General features: G+C 35.8%; 1 long non-coding RNA gene and 1 pseudogene across 5 annotated transcripts in view; both read right to left on the reverse strand.

The window, feature by feature from the left end:
• LOC110143591 (uncharacterized) overlaps nt 1-21,845 on the reverse strand; it is a 45,658-nt gene extending 23,813 nt beyond the window's left edge. For 4 of the 5 annotated variants that reach the window (XR_011486151.1, XR_011486153.1, XR_011486150.1 and 1 more), the window contains exons 1-4: nt 19,359-21,845; nt 16,047-16,209; nt 14,068-14,233; nt 13,713-13,808 (exon numbers count right to left, since the gene is read on the reverse strand). This is a non-coding gene — a long non-coding RNA (uncharacterized lncRNA). Of the gene's footprint in view, nt 1-13,712; nt 13,809-14,067; nt 14,234-16,046; nt 16,210-16,886; nt 18,338-19,358 lie in introns of those variants that run through there. The other variant, XR_011486149.1, reaches the window with a different exon arrangement.
• LOC139029610 (zinc finger protein 33B-like) lies at nt 1,621-4,818 on the reverse strand (annotated as a pseudogene).
• Nucleotides 21,846-22,125: the final 280 nt, after the last annotated feature.

Here is a 22,125-nt window from a genome sequence, read left to right on the forward strand (position 1 = left end):
CTACAGTCCATGGGGTCACAAAGAGTTGGACACAACTGAGTAACTGAACTGAACTGATACCAATTTTAAGAACATTCCCCTACTCACTTTCCCTACACAAACAAAATGTGGTGGTCTTGCCTTCAAACAAGAGAAGTTTTGTGTCATTAACAATGACAGAAGAACTTTTTAAAATATGCAACTATCAAGTATATGATTTATATTTAGGAAACTGTTAACTTATGCTAGATTCTCATTTTCCTCCATTCTCCCACAAAAGTTTACTGGTTTTCCATGTTCTGGCTTGTGGCTGTCCCTCTAACCATACTATGGAAATACAGACACCCAGTGTGAAAGGAGCAGTGAACACCTTCATTTTAATTGCTAAGTGATATTCTATTGTATGCATATATCACAATTTATTTATTCATTCATCTGCTGCTTCTAGTTTTTGATTGTTAAGAACATAGCTGTAATGAACTTAATGTGTATTTTTGTGAAGACATCTGTTTTTATACTGATTGGTTAAATGCTGAAGAGCAAGATTTCTGGGTTGTTAGGGTTATTATATGCAGTGTCAAGCTTTTCTGACATGGTTGTTCCACTTTATGTTTCAGTGAGCAGTGTGCAGGAGTTGCAGCTGTTCCACAGTTTTGTCAATGCTTCATATTGTTACTTGTTGATATAGCTATTCTAATAGCTATTTTATTTAACTGTGGTTTTCATTTGAATATCCCTGATGAATAATGATGTTAGGCATCTTTCACTTATTTATTGCCCACTGTGTATCTTATTTTGTGAAGCATCTGTTCAAATCATTTGCCACTTTTTAGTTTGGGTTGTTTTATTAAAAAGAATCAACTAAAGCAAAACATAGCCATGTGTATAAATACCAAAACCATGCATTTGAAGACAAAAGCAAGTTGCATAAAACATTCTCACTGATATTACTTGTAAAACAATGTTATTACACATATATACATGCAATGATACATGTGTATTATTGTAAAAGTATGAGATATGTGGGATCAATATTAACCAAATTTAGAATCTGTGGAAGATGACAAAGGTTACAGGTTGTAGAACGGACTATGAAAAGCTTCCTGTGAATCTGGATGGGGGCACTGAGGTCATATACACTAGAGTATTCTAGCCAGTACACCAGCTTCATTCACACTCAAGTGTTTCGGTTACTGAAGCAGTCTCAAAGCTACCCCGTGCTGATCATGGCAATTGTTCTGATGTGGATCTAGTCCATTCTGAGATGCCCCAGAGGCAGGCCTGGGGCTGAACCAAACCATTAAGCAGGACAATCACCCCTCAGCATTTGCTGGGGATTGGTTCCAGGATATCTCTTTGAATACCAAAATCAGCAGATGCTAAAAAGTAGGCCATCCATACCCTCAGGTTCTGCATCTGTGGATTCAACCAACCACAAAACTGCAGACAGGAAAACACAGACATGCAGGAACTGTATTTGCATGAGTAATAACACAGTTAGGGTTCAGATTCATCAAATACATGTAAAGATTCATGATGCGGAGGACCATGAGCTGACATATGTTTCTCCAAAAGTAAAATCAGAGACTTAGAAGATTATTTAATGTGTGCTTTTAAAAAAGCTTCACATTCCACAGTTAATATTTTTGTAAATGCCTGTTTTCAGTTTTATTTCTATGAAAAAATTTGAAATTAGTACAAAACATAACATTTAGAATAAGGAAATTTTCTGTCCATATTTCCTAAGTTGACAGACTTCCTTCAATATAAACTTCAGCTATAATAAAGCCTGAATTCTGTTAAAACCTTCACATTCAAAAAATCTTTAAGACTTTCATCTCAGTATCACTTTTCTTGCTCAATAAAATGGCATTTTTAACATAGGCTGTATTATTGATATCATTCCCATTATTTGCCTGACATACAATAAGTACAACTTGTGTATGAAGATCTCAAAAAAAAAAATAAGATGTTGACAGCTTTCCCCAGGTGTGGTATATATGACTATTAGTAGTAGCCAATTTCTGGAAGAAAATTTTCCTACATCTGTTTGATTCATAAGATTATCTCTTACTTAAATTATTTAATAAGTCCTAATTTATATTTCCACACACTCCCTACATATATTAGTAGGATTTCTTCCACATGTATTCATTTTAAGTTGTCTTATTAAAAATATTCATCACATTCACAGTAATTTCTCCCATGGTAACTCTTTCATTTGCTGTGGAATATGACTTAGAGTAAAAACTTTGCCACTTTACATTAATAAGGATCATGTCCTGTATGAATTTTCCACAGTATTTCAAGGTTTGAATAGCTAGGTACTAAGATTTCTCTCTTTGCTATTAATATATTTAAAAGACTTTCCCCTGTATGTAATTTTGAATATACTGTGAGAAATGATTTCTTAGAGGTTTTCCCAAATTCAATACATTCATAGGCTTTCTCATTTACTTGCCTTCTCTGATGTAGTTTGAGACCTCAGTTGCAACTGAAAGTTTTCCCACAATGACTACATTCATAGGGCTTTTCTCCTGTGTGTGTTCTTTGATGTTTAGTGAGATCTGACTTATGATAGAAGGGCTTCCCACATTCATTACACTTATAAGGTTTATCCTGTGTGTATTCTCTGATGTACAATAAAGACTGATTTTTCAGAGAAAGATTTCCCACAATCGTTACATTCATAGGACTTCTCCCCTGTGTGAGTTTTCTGATGTGATTTGAGGACTGAATTGCAAGTGAAGGTTTTCCCACACTGATCACAGTAATAAGACTTCTCCCCTCTTTGTGTTCTCTTATGTACTGTATAGTCAGACTTATAGTAGAAGGTTTTCCCACATTTTTTACACACATAGGGTTTCTCCCCTGTGTGAGTTCTCTGGTGAACTGTAAGGTATGAGTTTCTAGAGAATTTCCCACATTCCTTACATTCATAGGGTTTCTCTCCTGTGTGAGTTCTCTGATGTTTAGTGAGATCAGACTTATTGTAAAAGGTTTTTCCACATTCATTACACTTGTAAGGTTCTCCCCCTGTGTGTATTCTCTGATATACCATGAGGACCGATTTCTCAGAGAATGATTTCCCACATTCATTACATTCATAGGGTTTTTTGTGTGTGTTCTCTGGTGAACTTTTAGGCCTGAATTGCCACTGAAGGTTTTCTCACACTCATTACATTTATAGGGTCTCCCCCCATGTGAGTTTTATGGTGTTTGGTGACATCTGACTTATGACAAGAGGTTTTCCCACATACCTTACATTCATATGGTTTCTCACCTGTGTGACTTCTCTGATATATTGCAAGGTATGCATTCCTGGAGAAGAATTTCCCACACTGATTACACTTATAGGGTTTCTCACCTGTGTGTGTGTTCTGATGTATTTTGAGAACTGAGTTGCTTATGAAGGTTTTCCCACATTGATTACATTCATAGGGTTTCTCCCTTGTGTGAATTCTCTGGTGTACTGGGAAATATGACTTATGGTAGAAGCTTTTTCCACATTCTTTACATTCATAGGGTTTCTTTCCTGTGTGAGTTCTCTGATGAATTATGAGGTGTGAATTCCTAGAGAAAGTTTCTCTCCAGTGTGGATTCTCTGATGTAAAGTGAGAAGGGATTTCCTAGAGAAGCATTTCCCACATTCATTACATTCAAAAGGTTTCTCTCCTGTATGTACTCTCTGATGTTTGGTGAGTTTTGGCTTTTCACAGAATGCTTTTTCACATTCATTACACTCACAGACCTTGTCTCCTATGCATGTTCTCTGAGCTACATTAAGAACTGACTTCTCCCAGAAAGGTTCCCCCAGGTTGTTACATCCAAACGTTTTCTCTCCTGAGTCAATAAAGTTTGATCTGCTGAACTTATCCACTTTGTCATTATGTTCATAATCTTTCAGCTTCAAATGTTTCAAGAGAAATACCTTTTCAAAGGTTTTACCATATTCATTAAACTCATAAAGACTTTCTCTTTTTTGTGTCATCTTATGGACCATGAGAACTGAATAATTACAGAATGTTTTGTCACATTCATTATGTTCACAAGGACCTTGTCTTTTGTGAGCTTGTTTATATGTGATGAAAACTGTCTTCTCACAGAAATCTTTCCCACATTCTTTATATTTAAACAACTGCTCTACATGTTTAATTTTCTCATATGGAAAGAAGACTTCATTTTGACTGACATACTTTCCATTCTGAATTAATTCATAAGGTTTCTCTCTCACATGAGCTTTTTCATGGTTACTCTGAAGGAATAATTTTTCATATGCACTGAGATCATCAGACTTCTTTCTTAAATAGTTTTTCTCAATAATTAATTCTGAAATATATTTCAAACTCATCCCACTTGTGTCACATTTACAGGGTATTTTTATAAAAGGAACTGGGTATGTGCTGAAATTAAACATTTTTCCTAATATATTACCTCTATCTATAGTCAGTGTTTTGTTGTTGATAAATGGAGATTGCTAAAAAGGTCTGTTGTGCATTTCCTGACTCTGTTCCAGCTGTTTAACAATCCTGCAGACTTCTAGAAATGAGCAAAAAACTGTATATTATTAATTTTATTATGATCATGATAAATTTACCCTTATATACAAATACCCTTTTATATTATTGACTCAGTTTCTTTAAATAAGAGTAACCCAAGATGTCTGTGCCCCCCATTCTTTCAGCTTAGAAGAAAGAAACAACCTGACACAGTGGAAATGGGGAATAAAAACTCAGAATGAAGACATCGACATTTGACAATGTTTACATAGGTAAATACTTCAAGACTTAATATAGAGGTTAATAATAAAGACACAGTGAATAAAGGAGGACATATTTGGGGGGGGGCGGGGAGATTGAGCCAGGTCTGGGAAATGCAGAGAACCAGAAAACAAATGAAGATTAGTACATAAGAGTGCCCTGGAGAGATATTAGAGAATTGATTTGATCTTTTGAAGGAAACAAATTAGACTTTACCTAATTTTCTAATACTTAATATATTGTAGCTAAATATCTATGCTTTACATGTTTCTAGTGTTTCTAGTTGAATTCTTTTTAAATTATTTTTATTTTTTATCTCTCCTTGCTATTCCTTGGAACTCTACATTCAGATGGGAATATCTTTCCTCTTCTCCTTTTCTTTTCACTTCTCTTTTTTTCACAGCTATTTGTAAGGCCTCCTCAGACAGCCATTTTGCTTTTTTGCATTTCCTTTCACTACGGATGGTCTTAATCCCTGTCTCCTGTACAATGTCACGAACCTCTGTCCATAGTTCATCAGGCACTCTGTCTATCAGATCTAGTCCCTTAAATCTACTTCTCATTTCCACTGTATAATCATAGGGATTTGATTTAGGTCATACCTGAATGGTCTAGTGGTTATCCCTACTTTCTTCAGTTTAAGTCTGAATTTGGCAATAAGGAGTTCATGATCTGAGCCACAGTCAGCTCCCGGTCTTGTTTTTGCTGACTGTATAGAGCTTCTCCATCTTTGGCTGCAAAGAATATAATCAATCTGATTTTGGTGTTGGCCATCTGGTGATGTCCATGTGTAGAGTCTTGAGAAAACAACAGAATGGGAAAGACTAGAGATCTCTTCAAGAAAATTAGAGATACCAAGGGAATATTTCATGCAAAGATGGGCTCGATAAAGGACAGAAATGGTATGGACCTAACAGAAGCAGAAGATATTAAGAAGAGGTGGCAAGAATACACAGAAGAACTGTACAAAAAAGATCTTCATGACCCAGATAATCATGATGGTGTGATCACTCACCTAGAGCCAGATATCCTGGAATGTGAAGTCAAGTGGGCCTTAGAAAGCATCACTACAAACAAAGCTAGTGGAGATGATGGAATTCCAGTTGAGCTACTTCAAATCCTAAAAGATGATGCTGTGAAAGTGCTGCACTCAATATGCCAGCAAATTTGGAAAACTCAGCAGTGGCCACAGGACTGGAAAAGGTCAGTTTTCATTCCAATCCCAAAGAAAGGCAATCCCAAAGAATGCTCAAACTACTGCACAATTGCACTCATCTCACACGCTAGTAAAGTAATGCTCAAAATTCTCCAAGCCAGGCTTCAGCAATACATGAACTGTGAACTTCCAGATGTTCAAGCTGGTTTTAGAAAAGGCAGAGGAACCAGAGATCAAATTGCCAACATTTTCTTGATCCTCAAAAAAGCAAGAGAGTTCCAGAAAATCATCGATTTCTGTTTTATTGACTATGTCAAAGCCTTTGACTGTGTGGATCACAATAAACTGTAGAAAATTCTAAAAGAGATGGGAATATCAGACCACCTGACCTGCCTCTTGAGAAACCTGTATGCAGGTCAGGAAGCAACAGTTAGAACTGGACATGAAACAACAGACTGGTTCCAGATAGGAAAAGGAGTATGTCAAGGCTGTATATTGTCACCCTGCTTATTTAATTTATATGCAGAGTACATCATGAGAAACGCTGGGCTGGAAGAAGCACAAGCTGGAATCAAGATCGCCGGGAGCAATATCAATAACCTCAGATATGCAGATGACACCACCCTTCTGGCAGAAAGTGGAGAGGAACTAAAAAGCCTCTTGATGAAAGTGAAGGAGGAGAGTGAAAAATTGGCTTAAAGTTCAACATTCAGAAAACTAAGATCATGGCATCTGGTCCCATCACTTCATGGGAAATAGATGGGGAAACAGTGGAAACAGTGGCTGACTTTATTTTTGGGGGCTCCAAAATCACTGCAGATGGTGATTGCAGCCATGAAATTAAAAGACGCTTACTCCTTGGAAGGAAAGTTATGACCAACCTGGATAGCATATTTAAAAGCAGAGACATTACTTTGCCAACAAAGGTCCATCTAGTCAAGGCTATGGTTTTTCCAGTAGTCATGTATGGATGTGAGAGTTGGACTGTGAAGAAAGCTGAACGCCGAAGAATTAATGCTCTTGAACTGTGGTGTTGGAGAAGACTCTTGAGAGTCCCTTGGACTGCAAGAAGATCCAACCAGTCTATCCATAAAGGAGGTCAGTCCTGGGTGTTCATTGGAGGGACTGATGTTGAAGCTGAAACGCCAATACTTTGGCCACCTCATGCAAAGAGTTGACTCATTGGAAAAGACCCTAATGCTGGGAAGGATTGGGGGCAGGAGGAGAAGGGGATGACAGAGGATGAGATGGCTGGATGGCATCACCGACTTGATGGACATGGGTTTGGGTAGACTCTGGGAGTTGGTGATGGACAGGGAGGCCTGGTGTGCTGCAATTCATGGGGTCGCAAAGAGTCGGACACACCTGAGCAACTGACTGAACTTATTTTTTTATATATTAATTTATTATACTGTTAATACCAAATTAAATTTATGGAAAAGCACCAATTTGTTCCTGCTTAAGAAGACCTGTAGCAACCTACTTTCTTATTCTCTCTCTACTCATGTGACTTACAAAGAATACAAATGTCTACCAGGAATGTAAAATGAAAGAGACAAGAAAGATTGAAAGAGGGCCAGAACTATTTGTTTTTAGTTTTGGTATATTCATCTTATTCTCTAAGTTTCCCCAAAAGTTATGTTACCCTACCAAAAAACACTAACTTCTCCTCATCTTAAATTTGCTGTGATGAATTTAATACATTAATACATTTTTTTAACTTCTAAACAGAACTCTACATTTCTGGGTTTTATTTATATTTAAAACCATGGAGGACCTAACCTAAAATAATTACTGATACTTATATTTATTTACCCTAAGAATTCTCAGCTAGACTTCACCTTGCTATCTTCCTATGAATAGGAATATACAATATAACAATGATGGCCTTACTCAAAAACCTGTCCAGAGTTCTTTGTCTCCAAGCACCATTAGACAAAATAGACTACAGGTACAGTTCTAGGGGGAAAAATACTTTTTACCAACTATATTCATATTGGGTATCTATACTATCACTCCACAAAGCCATAATAAATGTATTCTTTCTAGAAATGACAGACTATTAATTTGCCAGAAATTGTTCAAGTTCAACCAAGGCTTTCAGTAAGCAGGCTTACATTCCCATTTTGCCTTTGCTCAGAACCTAAACAACTAAACATCAGGGAAATTACACTGTGTCATATCTGTTTCCAAATAAATCTTTATAACATCTCTACAATTTCAAGTTATATTTACATTGAAATTTAAAATTAATTACATTCTGTACCTCTCATTCTGTCACAACACTGAACAATACTCCTTTGTAGCATAAACGCCCTCTATTAACTGCTAAAATTTAAAATATTCAGCTGTCTTTTTTTCTCCTCCTTTTTCTATCTGTAACCTATGATCTTACAACTGTTTATCTCTGATTTCTTTTGAGTACTGGAATTAGTGGTCCTTCACAAGTCATTTTGAAACACAAATCTCATGTTTTATTCAAACCTTTAATTTCTGAACAGGAATCTAGAGGTTTATAACTCAATATCTGAATTGAAAAGTTAATTTCTTGCAGTGTTTTCTGAATGAATCAACATAAAGGGCCTCTCATTCATCAAGAGTTACAATTAAGATATGATCCAATATCCATTATAAGTTATATAACAAAATAAGATAGGCTCTCTTCGGAGAAAGCATAACATAGATAAGAAAATAGCCTCATTCAAAATCCATACACTATCAAGAATCAGAATCTATAGCTGATAATGCAAATCAAAACAAACAAGAAACATTTCATAAAAGCTGGGGAAACAAAAAATCCAGAAACAATCTAATAAGGAGAGCAAAAAACAAAAGCTTAAAAATGTTAATAATGACAATAACAGGAAAATTAACAAACTATCACCACAAGCCAGGCTCTGCTCCATGTACTTTCACATATTAATTCATGAGAATCATTAAGTACACAGAATCTAAGACACAGCTGTAGGAAAGGAAAGCATATATAAGGATATATTCAGGAAGGATTAAATGGGAGTTTGGCAGCCTCAGTTTTGTTCCATAGAGATGAGATATAGCAGTATTTAAACCATGATTGAAAGAGAAAAACTTAAGTGTGATATATTACATTTTGGGAAAAATGTAACTCAAGTTAATAACATGATAAACTAAATGGTTTTGGGGGGAATATAATTTCATTTAGAAATTAGAAAAAACTAAAAGAATATGGTTAGTGTTTTGGGTAGTATCCGTGGAAAATGAGAAAATAAAGATATTAACACTTTTACAAAAGTATAACAATAATATCTGTAAGAAAGGATGAGAGAAAAACAAAATGATGGTATGTCAGTTGTAAGAGTAGAAGGTTCGTAGAGTCTAATAAATGAAAATAAGTATGGAAGATTGTGCTTTGTGAATGATTATTTTAATAGCAGTTCTTGCCATACTGGAGGAACTGGAGTATCCTGTTAGAGGTACTCTGGAGATAGGTAAAACGCTGAATATTGAAAAAGCAAAAGATGCTTGACAAATATCAAGTCACTAAAACCTGATGTCTTATAGATTAATTTTATTTTATTTTTTGAAGATCCAATTTGACAATTTTACTTCTGACTAGTAAATTTAGTCCTTATACAATTACAGTCATTATTATATCACATTGTCTCCTACATTTTACTTTCTGCTTTATATCTGTCAGCTTTACCACTACTTCTACTGTACCTTTCTTCCTTTGTTTTAGACTGATTTGATTTTTTTATCTTTTCCATTTTCTCCTCTATACAACTTTGAAGGTTATACACACCTGTTTCTCCACTTTAGGTGGCTGTGCCTTAAATTTTGTCATTAATATTTAACTTAAAATCTAAAGTGATTCTATAATCTGAACCTCTTTTTCTAACAGAAGAATCAAATACAATTTGATCAACTCCCAACTCAATTATGAAACTGTCTTTTAGTACAAATTAGGTATCATAATTATTTTTACCCATATATTGTTTAGACTTACCCATAAGTTTCCTAATTTCTTGTCACTTACCACTCCTCTCAAGTATTCATTAGGTTTCGTTTTTTTTCTCTTCCAGTAGTATCTCTGTTAGAATTTTACTAACAAAATTATATAGTAAAAGGCATTGCTTCTATAATTTATTTCAGGACCAATCCAAATTTAAGAATATATCCTGACAAAGATTCTCTCCTTGACTAAATTTTAGTTAAGCTCCTCTGAGACCTATTCTTGACTAGGTCTCAACCTTGGCCTTTCGTGTCTGCCTCTACTGAGCAGTTTTAGCATGAATCCTTGTCAGTCTAGGGAGAATCTCCTCACGCATAAGTTCCTCATGTTTCAACCTTGATCTATAAACCCTTGGCCTGAATTTAGCAAGAATTCTATAAGGCCAGTTTAGCAAGAATCTCCTTACCCTTGATGTTAACTCGTAGTAATTTTCTATTCACTTACCCCTTCACTCTGCTGGCTACAAATCCTCAGCTGTCTTTGCTGTATTTAGAGTTAAGCTCAGTTTTATAAAAAAAAAACTTTATCCCCCTACTGCAATAGCTAATGAATAAAATCTATATCACCTTTAACTAGTATCTGGCTTTATTTCTCTTCAACAAATCTCATCCTTTAAAAATTAGTTTTCTGAGTTCACTATTCTAAATTGACAATTTTTGTTTTTTGCTTCAATTTAGATGTCTCTAGCAGTGTCTCATTCCTTAGGAGGCAATGTGATTTTTCCCTCTGGCTGTTATTAAGATTTTCTATTTTGGAGAAGGAACTGCTTTTATGGAATTAATATTGAATACCTTTCATTCCTTGCTATTTAGTTCAAATTTTATGTCAGTTTCTTCTTGCTTATTTTTCTCATCTTTCTGAATATAATTTCAGCAGTACCTATTCTTCCTTGATTACTCCAATTTGTTTATTTCACTGATTTTGTTTCAACTGTTTTCTGAATTTGACATCCTCTAATTGTTTTCTACCTTACTAGCATATTTCTTGAATTCTTCTATCACAGGAGTAATCGATTCATTCTATTTAAAATTCATGGTTTAATATTTTGTAACATTTCTTTATAGCTACTCTGATTATAAGACAACTCTATCTAATCTACTACTTTTGTTACCTTTTCCACCCCTTTTTTCTTGTAATTGTCTTGAATGAATTTGTGCTGGTTCCTTTTTGATTATTCAGGTTCAAAGAACATGAGCTTTTTAAGAAATATCTAACTAGATGAGGTTTACTTGGGAGAGGGAATAGAGCCATGTCTTAGGCCAACAGGATAATTCCTTATGAACAAGTGCTTTACACATGTACCAGACTTGGTATATAGACCAACTCAGATCTGCATTCCTTTCTCAACAGAGTAGCAAATGGCTTGTTCTGTTGATAATCATGGAGTCAGGTAACTGGGGGTGGCACCACTGCCGCTACCGCCTGAGGAACACCAAATGCTGTGCTGACTTCACAGAGACTACATTGCCCAAGGAGCTGAACTGGAGCCATGAAGGCTCTGGCTTCCCCAGCAGTTACCTAGAGAGGCTGTCTGATGTAATCCATAAGTGAGAGGGAGCTAAAAACTCTACAGACCAGTCACATCTAATGAGAGAGAGGAACAAGAAGACAGAAACTTCCCTTCCACTCTCTAGCGAACTGTTTGAGGACACAGTGATTCACATGAAGACTATGAAGGCTTGCTGACTGTGAAACCAGAGGTGCTTATCACAGAGCCATAGCTAACTAGGTAATGGCCCCTTTGTACCTACCATTCCTCTTCACCAGCCTTACTCCTCATTTTCTCATTTTTTAAGGAGGTCTGTACATGAGTTTGAGTAAGCTCCAAGAGTTGGTGATGGACAGGGAAGCCTGGCATGCTGCAGTCCATGGGGTCACAAAGAGTTGGACATGACTGTACATCCTAGCTAACTGCTATCAGGTAAGTTTTTGCTTTAAAGTCTGTGTTTCTAGGATTACCCATTAAGATAGCATGCAAGTTTATTAACCCACATTTAGGTGTCTGAGAGGGCTTCCCCCCACACACACACAAACAGAAAGTCTCTTTTCTTACATTGTCAGAGAAATAAGAGTACTACTGAAAAATATGGTTTAAGTGTCTGTTTCCACACTTAGGACTAATGAATCTGCTTTGCAGAACCAAACTGTATCCAAAGAAGTTCCACCTCCCTGGGGGAAACATTGTGGTTAATCTAAAGATTTAGGTTTCACGCCTCAGAGTATTTCCTTTACTTTGTCCCTGAAAAGTATTTTGCCAATTCCTCTTACTAAGAGATATGCTTTTGTTTTCCATCCATCTGCCATAAATATATTCCTGCTTGATTTTTTCAGTGATTTTGCCACTTTTATACTTGTGCTGATTTGGGATTTTAGATAATCTCTAGTGTCATAAACTGAGTTTGTAATGCTCATTTACATTAATGATTCTGGATGACCTGAAGGCAAGGATGGAGAAAATACTCACTTCACACATCCTTCTTCAAAGAAGTTCACTCTGTCCTTTAAATACTGTCTTCACTTAGCTATAAGACATCACATTCTCTGTTTCCACCCAACCTGCAAATGCTCCTTCCTCTTTTTTCTGCTGAGTCATCTCATTCTCACGTCTTCTGAAAGGTGGTGTCCCAGGATATAAGCCTTCAGACCTTTCAAATATGTGCATTCCTCCTCCTAAGGAGAGATGTTATCTAATCCCTTTCCTTTAAATACTATGTTTTGAAGCTTTAAATACTGTCATAGCTGACACTTTCCAAATAAATATCTACCACCTGGACTCTGCCCTAATCTACTTCTGCTTATATACCCAAAACCTGAATATTTTATAGTCACCTGAAACTTGATGTGTGCAATTTAATCTCCTATTAACTCCTCCCAAACTGTTTCTCCCCATTTTTTCCCAGTCTTGGCAATTGGTGCCTATTGATCCAGTTTTTCTGAATGAAATCCTCAGAGTCTTTCTTGACTCTTCTCTTTTTCTCACATTCCTTGTCCAATTCAACAGCAAATCATATAGGTCCCCACCTTCAAAATATATCCAGAAGCCAATCACTTTTATTCTTCCTCACCACTTTCAACCAAGGATAAGCTACCATCACATTTACACAGACAGAAATACTATTTTGATTGACGTTCTTGCTTTCAGCCCTCTTCCCCCAATATTTTCTTTGCTCAGCAGTTAGAGGGATCAATTTAAAAGACACATCAATGTATGTTGCTTACTGGGTTAAATTATGCCAATGGCTTCTCATCTTACTCAGAATAAAATCAAAGTCTTTATCATGGTCCTACACAATTTGAGCTTCCAGTGCCTCTAAAATGCCAACTCTTACTACTCATTGCTCCTTCATTTCCCCCAATCCAGAGTGATATTTATGTGTCCTCAAACACATCAAGTACATCCCTGCCTTAGTGGACTGACATTTGATGTTACCTCTGCCATCGAGACTCTCCATGATTCTCATTCTCATTTTATTCAAGTAGATATCATCAGAAATCCCTTCTTGATATCCTTTCTAAAGTATAACACTCCATCATTCTTACCCTTATCAATTTCCTTGTGCTGATTCCTTGGTATCTACTGGCATATTTTATGTATATACATGTGTTATTGTTTGTTGACTGTCCTTCTCTCCCTATCAGAATGTAAGCTGCATGAGGTCAGGGACAAAATTTAGTTCACTGATGTATTTCCAATACCTAAAACCTGAGTGATGCTCGTGGGTACTCAGTATTTGTTGAATGAAGAAATGAACATATGAGCAACAATTAAGAGTAAAAAGAATTCATACCTATCACCAGGTGACCTATTTAACACACCCTAACTCACCTGGGTAGATCTGGCTTGGAGACTCTGTCTCTAATACCCATGGCTGCTCTCCTCATTCCAACTTGAAGATCAGTTCTGGTTTAGGCATGCAAAACCCTGTGAACAGGAAATGACATGGGAATTGGGCTAGGCTCATAGGCTTTAGGGCTTCTGAAGAAAACAGAAAATGAAGCTTCAGACACCCATTTCAAACTTTTACTAGAAAAAGAAAAACATTCTTTATAATGTTTCAACAATCCTTCTAACCACCCTAAATCTGAAGCCTAAATATGATCAAACCCAGAAAAGCTTCCATGGGATTTAGCAAGCAAGAAAGGATGTGCAACTAGGAATCTACATGGAAAACAATTCCTACCCACTGAGATGAGTGACTATAGTTCTCCAGCATCACATCGCTGTACAGAGTCCTCTGAGCAGGGTCCAGCCTCTGCCACTCCTCCTGAGTGAAGCCCACAGGGACATCCTCAGATGATAAGGATTCCTGAGACAGCACACTTGTGTTCAAATTCAAGTAATCAAAACTGGAAGACATGGAAAATCTGTATGAAGTGGTTATACTGTTTACTATTCAGAATTAATAAAAAAATGTTTGTGATATCTACTTTTGCATTCTACTTGGTTGGAGAGGGAGAAATCATAATAGATATTCCCTACTACTGTTATAAGTTATTGGTGCCTGCAAGCCATAAAGAACTCTCCTACTTTGGGGGAATCTGAAGACAAAGCAATGTTACTTTTATCAAGGTGCATATAATCTGAAAACAAACATACATCATATAACTACAATAAGAGGTTATTATAGTGAAAAGATGTGCAAAGTTGACTGAGGTTACAAAGGGGACAAAAGATCTAGTCCTGCTATTAGGGCAGGTTTCACTGAGGACGTTAAAAAATATTAGAGTAACATTCATGAACATGGGGCCACAGCATAACCATGTATACATCTAAAATATATAGTTAAAAGAATAACAATTAGCATATAAGATAGTGCCATTCAGGACTATGATAAGATAAAAAGCTATAGATGTATTCAAGGAATGAGTTATTGAATAATTTTGGACTTAATACCTATAGAATAGGGGTGTCCAAAATATCTGGTTACAAATTTATGATTTAGACAAAAATGTAGGTAGGCACCTGAGTATTTTCTTCCCATAACTGAACAGACTGTTTCACAGTTTTTACCAAGAGTAGATTCCATCTCAAGAAACTACTTTCTTTGCTCATCCATAAGAAGCAACTCCTCATCTGTAAAGTTTTACCAAGAGACTGGAGTAATTCAGTAACATCTTCTTGCTCCACTTCTGATTCTAGTTCTCTTGCTATTTCTACCATATCTGCAACTACTTCCTCCACTGAAGTCTTCAATTTCTCAAAGTCATCCATGAGGGCTGAAATCAACTTCTTCCAAATGACTGTTAATGTCGATACACAAACCTCTTCCTATGAATCAGAAACATTCTTAATGGCTTCCAGAATGGTGAATTCTTTCCAGAAGGTTTTAAACTTACTTTACCAGATCCATCAGAAGAATCACTACCTATGGCAGCTATAGCCTTACAAAATGTATTTCTTAAATAATAAGATGTGAACAGCAAAACCACTCCTAGATCCATAGACTGAAGATGTTGTATTAGTAGTAGGCATTGAAAACAACATTAATCTCATTGTACATCTCAATCAGAGCTCTTGGATGACTAGGTGCACTGTCAACAAACAGTAATATTTTGAAAGGATTTTTTTTTTTCTGCCCAGTAAGTCTCAATAGTGGGCTTAAGATATTTCCCAAACCATGTTGTAAACTGATGTGCTGTCATCCAGGCTCTGTTCTTCCATTTACAGAGCAAAAGCAGAGAAGATTCTTAAGGGACCTAGGACTTTTCATATGGCAAATGAGCACTGGCTTCAACTTAAAGTCAACAGTTGCAACAGCCCCTAACAAGAGAATCAGCCTGTCCTTTGAAGCCAGGCATTGACTTCTCTCTAGCTATGAAAGTCCTGAATGGCATCTTCTTCAAATTTTTTAAAAAAATAATTGACATTTTAATGATTTTTTTAAAAAGATTTATTTATTTTTCTGTGCTGGATCTTAGGCGCAGCACATGGAATCTTCACTGTGGCATGTGGGATCTTTTAGTTGCATTATGTAAGAGCTTTAGTTGCAACATGTGAACTCTTAGTTGCGGCATGTGGGGTCTAGTTCCCTGACCAGGAATCAAACCTGAGCCCCCTGCATTGGGAGCATGGAGTCTTAGCCACTGTCTTTTTCTGGTTTAAGACTGTTTTGTCTACATTGAAAATCTGTTGTTTAGTATACCCACCTTCACTAATTACCTTAGCTAGATCTCCTGGATAACTTACTGCAGTTTCTACATCAGTACCTGCTGCTTCACCTTGCACTTTGATGGTATGGAGACAGCTTCTTTCCTTAAACCTCATGAACCAGTCTCTGCTAACTTCAAACATTTCTTCTGAAGTTTTCCTCACCTCTTTCAGCCTTCATGGAATTGAAGAAAAGAAAATTAAGGTCTTCCTCTGGATTAGGCTTTCACCTAAGGGAATATAGTGGCTTGTTTCATTTTCTATCCAAACCACTAAAACTTTCTCCATATCATAATAAGACTGTTTCACTTTCTTATCATGTGTGTGTTTACTGGAGTAGCACTTTTAATTTCCTTTAAGTACTTTTCTTTTGCATTCACAACTTGATTAACAGTTTGGTGCAAGAGGCCTAGTTTTTGGTCTGTCTAGGTTTTCAACATACTTTCCTCACTAAGTTTAATCATTTCCAGCTTTTGAGTTAAAGTGAGAGATTTATGACTCTTACTTTCACTTGAACACTGAGAGGCCACTGTAGAGTTATTAACTGGCCTGATGTCAATACTTTTTTGTCTCAGGGAATATGAAGGCCTGAGGAAAGGTAAAGAAACTGGGAAACAGCTGGTTGGTAGAACAGCCAGAACACATACAACATGTAAGTTAATCTTATATGAATGTGGTTTGTGGGGGTCCAAAACAATTACAATAATAACATCAAAGATCACTGATCACAGATCACCATAATAAATATAATAATAATGAAAAAGTCAAAATATTGTGAAAATTACCAAAATATGACACCCTGATATGAAGTGTGTATGCTTTTGGAACAATGTGCCAAAGACTCAATGCAGGGTTACCATAAACCATCAATTTATTTTAAAAAATAATAATAATGCAACATCTGTTAAGTGCAATAAAGCAAAGCACAATAAAACAAGGTATGCCTATATTATACATGACAATGAAAAAATGGAAATGACAAGTGTCTTTCAGTAAAGAAATGGAAAACTAAAATGTGGTATGGTCTCATAATAAAACATTATATGGCATTAATAAATAAAGTATTAAGCAATTTGGACCAATCTTAAATATTAAAATTTTTTTTAAATCCCTCTGTGACTCTAGACAGATATTATCCATGCCTTCCCCTCACTTCTGATGGTAGCCAGCAATATGTAAGAGTCTTTGGATTGAAGGTGCAATACTCCAATCTCTGCTTCTGCCATCAGGCAGTGTTCTCCCCATTTGTCTCTACCCTAGTGATACTGTGATACAGTTAGGATTATATATTCTTGTCTCTGGCAAGAAGAAGGACATAATAAAAATTAGAGAGGCAAATAAGTGGAGTATAAAAATAGAATGAACAAAGCCAAAAGTTGCTTCTCTAAAAATAAATCAACAAAATTAACAAACCTTTAGCTAGACTGACAAAGAAAAAAGAGAAAAGACTCAAAATATTAAAATCAGAAATGAAGATACTTTTACTGACCTAACAGAAATAAAAAGGGTTATAAGACAATATTGCTACAATTACATGTCAAAAAATTAGAAACTTAGATTAAATGAATAAATTCCTAGAAACACAGAAATAACCAATTGACTCAGAAAGAAATACAAAAAGTGAATAGCAAGCAAAGATATCAAATCAGTAATCAAATATCTCTCAAACAAAGGAGAGTCCAGAACCAGATAACTTCACTGGTGAATTTTAGCAAACATTTAAAGAAGAGTAACACTAATTCTTCCCAAACTCTTCCAAAAATAAGTGGAAGAAATATAGTTGACCCCAAAAAAACACAGGAGTTAGGGGTGATGACCTCAGTGCAGTTGAAAATCTGAGTATAACTTAAGAGCTGGCCCTCCTTATCTGGTTCTGCACCTGTGGATTCAACCAACCATGGATTGTGCAGTACTGTAATATTTAGTACTTAAAAAAAAACTACGAGTGGACCTATGAGTTTAAACCTATGTAATTCAAGAGTAAACTGTATTTCTTAATTCAATGAGGCCAGTGTTAATTACGCTAATATTTAAGCCAAATAAAGGAATCACAATGAAATGAAATTACAGGTCAATATGCCTTATGAATATAAATGTAATATACTCAACAGAATACTGTAAGATTGAGCCCAAACAACATATTAAAAGGGTCATGGGGAATTCGCTGGCAGTCCAGTAGTTAGGACTCTGTACTTCCACTGCAGGAGGCACAGATTCAATCCCTGGTAAGGGAACCAAGATTCCACAAGCCATCTGGTGCAGCAATCAATCAATCATGAATCACGATGAAGTAGAATTTATACCTGGAAGCCAAGAGCAGTTCAACATGAGAAAATCAAATTAATATACTAAATAAAGATGAAAAATCCCCACAAATTGCTCAAGTCAAGCAGAAAAAGCATTTGACTACATCAAAAACCTTTTCAGGATAAAATCACTCAATAAACTAGGAACAGAAGTGAACTTCTCAACATGATAAAAAGGCATGTATGAAAAACTCACAGCTAAAAATATTTAACGGTAAAAGACTGAAAGCTTTCCCACTAAAGTGAGGAACAAGATGAGAATATTCACTTTGGGCACTTCTATTCAACACTGTAAAAGAAGTTTCAGCTAAAGAAAACCAGGCAATAAAAAGAAATAAAGGCATCCAAATTAGAAAGAGTAAAGTAAAAATATCTCTATCTGTAGAACATAATCTTATACATAGAAAATCCCAAAGAATCCATCAAAAAACTATTAGAGCTAATAAATTCAATAAAATTGTAGAACATAAGATTAACACAAAAAAACTCTGTTGTTTTACTATACACGGACAATGAACAATCCAAAAGTATATTAAGAAAACAACTCTACTTATGATAGCATCAAAGAGAATAAAATACTTAAGAACAGAGCTAATCAATGAGGTACAAGACTTGCATTCACTGAAAATTACAAAACTTTGTTGAAAGAAATTAAAGACCTAAATAAATGGAAGGACATTCCCTGTTCATTGGATAAAATACTTAATATGGTCAAGATCAAAATACTCCCCAGAGTTTCACATATTTGATGAAAAATCCACTGGTCTTTTTTTTGCAGAAATGGACATGATCTTTAAATTCACATGGAAATGAAAGGAACCTCAAATAACCAAAACAACCTTGACAAAGAGAAACAAACCATAGGATTAACACATTTTAACTTCAAAACCTGCCACAAAGCTAGAGAATCAAAACAGTATAGAACTGGCATAACAAAACATATAAATCCAGTGAACAAAACTGAAAGTCTGGAAATAAACCTATACTTACCAGGTGGTGCTAGTAGTAAAGAACCCACCTGCCAATGCAGAAGACATAAGAGACGTGGTTCAATCCCTGGGTTGGAAAGATTCCCTGGAGGATGGCATGGTAGCCCACTTCAGTATTCTTGCCTGGAGAATCTCATGGACAGAGGAGCCTGACGGGCTACAGTCCATAGGGTTGCAAAAAGTCAGACACGACTGAAACAATTGAGCACAAACCTATACATCTCTGGTCAACTAATTCTCAACAAGAGTACCAAGGACATTCAATAGAAGGAAAAACAGTCTCGTCAACAAATGGTGTGGGGACAATGGGATATCCACATACAAATAACAAGATTGGATCCCTTCCTGTTATATATGCAAAATTAACTCAAAATAGATCAAAGACCTAAATATATGAGCTAAAACTATAACATTTTTAGAAGAAAACATAGTAAATCTTCATGATCCTGATTTGGCAACAAGTTCTTAGATATGACATCAACAGCACATACAACAAAAGATAAATAGATACACTAAACTTCATCAAAATTAAAACCTTTTTTGATTCAAAGTATATACACTCAAGAGAATGAAAAAACAAGTCAAAGAATGGGAAGAAATATTGAAAATCATATCTGATAAAAGCCTAGAACTCAAAATGCTTTGATAATAAACAACCCAATTTAAAGATGGACCAAAGACATGAATAGACATGTCTACAAAGTAGCTATAGAACTATCCAACAAGCACATAAAAAGGTGGTCACTGGTTATTAGGGAAAAGTAAGATATGACTTCATATACACTAGGAAGACTATAATAAAAAAATGTAGACAACATGTGCTGTTGAGGATGAGGAAAAACAGGAACTCTCATACATTGCTAGTAAAATGTAAAAGCGTGCAGCCACTGTGAAAAAGTTTGGTGGCTCCTCATGTAGTTAAAAATAATTAACACAGGACCCAGCACTTGCACTACTAAGCCAATACCCATAGTTGAAAACAGGTTTTCTTTCTTTAAAAAAAAAAAATTAAATACAATTACTTTAATGAGAATATTCAAGACAGGAAAAGATGCAGTGATACAGGCAGAAAACAGGTTTTCAAACAAAAATGTAAACAAATGTTGACAGCAGCACTATTCACAACAGCTCTAAGGTGTCTATTAATTGATAACTGTATAAACAAAATGAGGTACATCAATACAGTGGAATATTACTGAGTCACGAAAAGAAATGAAATCTTGGTAAAAGGGTAATAACGTTCAGCTATAAAATGAAAAAGGTCTGAGGATCTAACGTATAACATGGTGACTAAGTCGATAACACTGTACTATATAACTGAAATTTGCTAAGAGAGAAATTAAATATCTCATACACAAAAAAAGATAAATATGTGAGGTGGTAGATGTGTTTACTAGATGGGAGGAATCCTTTCACATCAAACTGTCATGATATACAATTGAAATATCTTACAATTTTGTCAATTATACCTTAATAAAGCTGGGGGGAAGGAATAAAGTCTGATACATACAACAGTATGGATGAAACTTGAAAACATTACATTAAGAGAAAGACACAAAATAACACATATTGTATGGTTACATTTATATAAAATAGCTAGAAAAGGCAAGTCTTTAAAATCAGGGCATAAATTAGTGGTTGCCAGTGACAGGGGTAAAAGGGGAATAGAGAATGACTTTCAAGGGTATTAGGTTTTATTCAGGGATGATGGAAATGTTCTGGAACTAGATAGTGATGATGCTTGCACAACACTGTGAATATATTAAATGCCACTGAACTTACACCTTAAAATGGCTAAGTAGGGGACTTGGAGGTCCCCTGGTTCCACTGCAGGGAGGCATGGGTTTGATCCCTGGTTAGGGAACTAAGATCCTGCATGCTGTGCACACAGCACAGCCAAGAAAAACTGAAAACTAAAATTAAAATGGCTAATTGTTTATGTGTGTTTAAACAATATATATTATTGGTGACTTTAACTGACCAAATTCTAGCAAATGATGAGGAAGAATTCATTCTGCATGAAGGAGACTGAAATTTGCTTATGCGCGAAATGTCTTCTATTAACTGAGCACTCTACATACCGAGCAAGATAAAGAATTTTTAAGTTTATTATAAGGACATGCAGTCAACTTATTCTGTAGATGTTCTAACAATGGTTTTATCCAGGAGTGGAAAAAAACACATCCTGTAGACAACAGAAAGCTGTCCACATGAGCATCAGTAATATGGTCTCCTGAGAAACCTCATTAACAGAGTTTTACTTGAGACCATTATTTGTATCCATTGAAGAATGATTTCAGGCATTTATTTCATGGTTGCCACCAGAAGGCTGTTCATCATTTACATGAAAAGAGACAAAAGGGTTGTTTTTTTTTCCAGCTTTTTTTTTCCCCCTTAGGCAAGTTGCATAGGTTTGTTTTTTTTTTTCATTTATTTTTATTAGTTGGAGGCTAATTACTTTACAAAATTGCAGTGGTTTTTGTCATACATTGAAATAAATTAGCCATGGATTTACATGTATTCCCCATCCCGGTCCCCCCTCCCACCTCCCTCTCCACCCAATCCCTCTGGGTCTTCCCAGTGCACCAGGCCCGAGCACTTGTCTCATGCACCCAACCTGGACTGGTGATCTGTTTCACCCTAGATAATATACATGTTTTGATGCTGTTCTCTTGAAACATCCCACCCTCGCCTTCTCCCAGAGTCCACAAGTCTGTTCTATACATCTGAGTCTCTTTTTCTGTTTTGCATATAGGGTTATCATTACCATCATTCTAAAGTCCATATATATGTGTT

The sequence above is a fragment of the Odocoileus virginianus genome, unplaced genomic scaffold (genome assembly GCF_023699985.2).
Source record: "Odocoileus virginianus isolate 20LAN1187 ecotype Illinois unplaced genomic scaffold, Ovbor_1.2 Unplaced_Scaffold_23, whole genome shotgun sequence".
Taxonomy (NCBI): Eukaryota; Metazoa; Chordata; class Mammalia; order Artiodactyla; family Cervidae; genus Odocoileus; species Odocoileus virginianus.